Raw genomic sequence first — 2,725 nt, 5'->3', positions numbered from 1 at the left:
TTTTATTCATCTTCTACTTCCATCAATAAAAGAAAAATAATTTACTTACTAAAGATGTCATTTTTATCTGTTTATAGTTTACATTTTCCTTTGGGTTTGTGTGCATGCAGTTTGCATGTTTTCCCAGTGCTTGGTGGGTTTCCTAGGGGTACTGCCACGGTCCAAAGACAGATTTATTTAATTGAAATTGCCTGTATGCGCACAATGAATTGACACTCCCTCTTATGCCCTTGGTTCCCCTGGAATAAGCTCCAGGATTCCTGCAACTGTGTACAGGATGAGCGGTATAGATAATGAGTAAGTTTAAATTTAATTTTTTAGAACTTCTGTGAAATTTTTTTTTTCCTATTATCACTTGCTAGCACTATCTCTTAAAAAAAATATATATATATCTGTTTTTAGCTTTGATTATGGTGCACAATGTGGGGGGCAGTCCTGCAGTTCCAGTCCTGGAATATGCTTGTGCCATCAGGGAAAAAAACTTTATAGATGTGATAATCTGGTCGTTCAGTACCATCAGGTCATCAGCTTACTTATTGCCACATAACATTGCTGAGCCTAGACCTGACCAACTGAAGCAACCCCAGATAATAACACTATCTCAGAAATATGTGTATAGTGGGCATGATGGTTGCATCGGTTTATGCCCTTTCCTTCTTAAGCCAACTCCCCCATCATTCTAGGTTAAGGTCAATCTGGGCTCATTAGACCACATAACCTTTTTTCATTGCTCCAAAGTCCACTCTTTATGCTGCTTAGCAAATTAAAACAAGTGTTTTTCTTATGGCTATATAGCCGTTTATTCCCAATCCTGGGAGTTTTCACCACATTGTATGTAAGAAAATCTTCTTTCCTATTAAACATGCCTATTATTTCTACTGTTCATTTATTTTGCTGGTTGATTGGTTGTTTACAGTGCACCTTCACCAGTAGTATATAGTGGCCAAAAGTTTTGAGAATGACAAATATTTTCAATGTCTGCTGTTTCATTGATTTTAGATCTTTTGTAAGATGTTACTATAATATACTGCAGTATAATTACAAGCATTTCATAAGTGTCAAAAACATACAAAGTTTATGCAAAGAGTCTATATTTGCAGTGTTGACCCTTCTTTTACAAGGCCTTTTTAATTTGCCTCGGCATGCTGTCAATTAACTTTTAGGCCACATTCTGACTGATGGCAGCCAATTCTAACAAAATCAGTGCTTGGAGTTTGTGAGAAATTTGGGGGTTTGTTTGTCCACCTGCCTCTTGAGGATTGACCACAAGTTCTTAATAGGATTAAAGTCTGGGGAGTTTCCTGGCCATGGACCCAAAATTCCGATGTTTTGTTTCCCGACCCGCTTAGTTATCACTTATTGCCTTATGTCAAGGTGCTCCATCATGCAGGAAAAGGCATTGTTTCTAACCAAACAGTTTGGGAGTAGTTGTTTTCTGAGGATGTTCTTGTACCATTCTTTATTCATGGCTGTGTTCTTAGGCAAAATTGTGAGTGGCATGCCAACAGCAAAACACCTTAAAACCATTCATGTGTAGGGTGGCTTCTCAGCTAAGGGGGTGGGCTTACTTACAACTTTGCCTAAAAACACACCCAACTCAGCCACCGGTCATTTATGGTCGTACCACCCCAACCCACCCCGGGACCGCATTTATTTTATGACGGTGAAGATTCTCCTGTATCCTTTTAGGTTTTAATAATGTGTTAGACACTTCTTAGCCCATTTCCTGTAATACTATTGTTTTCTTCACTTGATGTATGCCAATAGTTCAACCCTCCTGAAATGGTGACTTTTTAGCCAGACAGTACATGTTATAGCAGCTATAAATAGTTGTTCCCTCACCGTCCTCTTTTTTTCAGACACAAAGTGCAGCTTGTCACGTTGCCGAGAAACTGCAAAACTCGCCGTCCTAAAGAATTCCCTGACCGAAAACCTAGTTACAGGTTTACCTCTAGCCCTAACCATGGAGACTCCTTCCTACATGCAAAGTCACTAAAAACGTTTACCATATCAATAAGAGTTATTGTATAATTTATTAAAAGTGACACCTCTATGGAAATGTTACCATATCAGACCGAGCTGAACAGCTGTCCAAACTATGCAGCTATAGCTTATTAATCAACAATCGATAATACAACGTTGTGGTATAATTCCAAATAAACTCCTCTTTATCCGCTAGCTCGAACCTGGACCTAATTCGTTTCTGTAAAGTTGGCTTTTAAAACCGCTGTTACGGAAGGAAGGCAGAATGGATCATATATAAGATGTGATGCAGCAGAGCCGACAGGTTCTTTTAAATTCAAACTCCAAAAGTCTTTGAAAAGACATCCAAAGCCTAAGCTTAGGAGAGTATCTTTGATGGTGGAGTGAAGCAGTAATAGTCTATGCTGCTTCTTCCTGCACAAAAAAATGTGTGTGAAATTCTTGTGCTGGAGTCTAATCCTCATGCAGGACAGCTTCTTAAAGTAATTAGTGCTTTTTTTCCTCTTTAGCCATGTATGCAGTGTCGACCATTGATCTCTCTTGTTCTTTACATTTTATTGCTCCATTTATTGCTGTAGTCTTTAGCTATTGTTCTTTTCTCTGAAAAGCCTTTTTCAGCAGAGGTCATTAGCTTGAATTTTTAAAATAAAGGTCCACCCATAATTGCTAAACCAAAAGCCACATCATGGCGTTGCTTTTTATTATCCTTAAAACAAGCTCAGCGCATTAGGGTTTGTTTGCC

The sequence above is a fragment of the Clarias gariepinus genome, chromosome 4, assembly GCF_024256425.1.
Source record: "Clarias gariepinus isolate MV-2021 ecotype Netherlands chromosome 4, CGAR_prim_01v2, whole genome shotgun sequence".
NCBI classification, from domain to species: domain Eukaryota; kingdom Metazoa; phylum Chordata; class Actinopteri; order Siluriformes; family Clariidae; genus Clarias; species Clarias gariepinus.
This window is presented reverse-complemented; position numbering follows the sequence as displayed.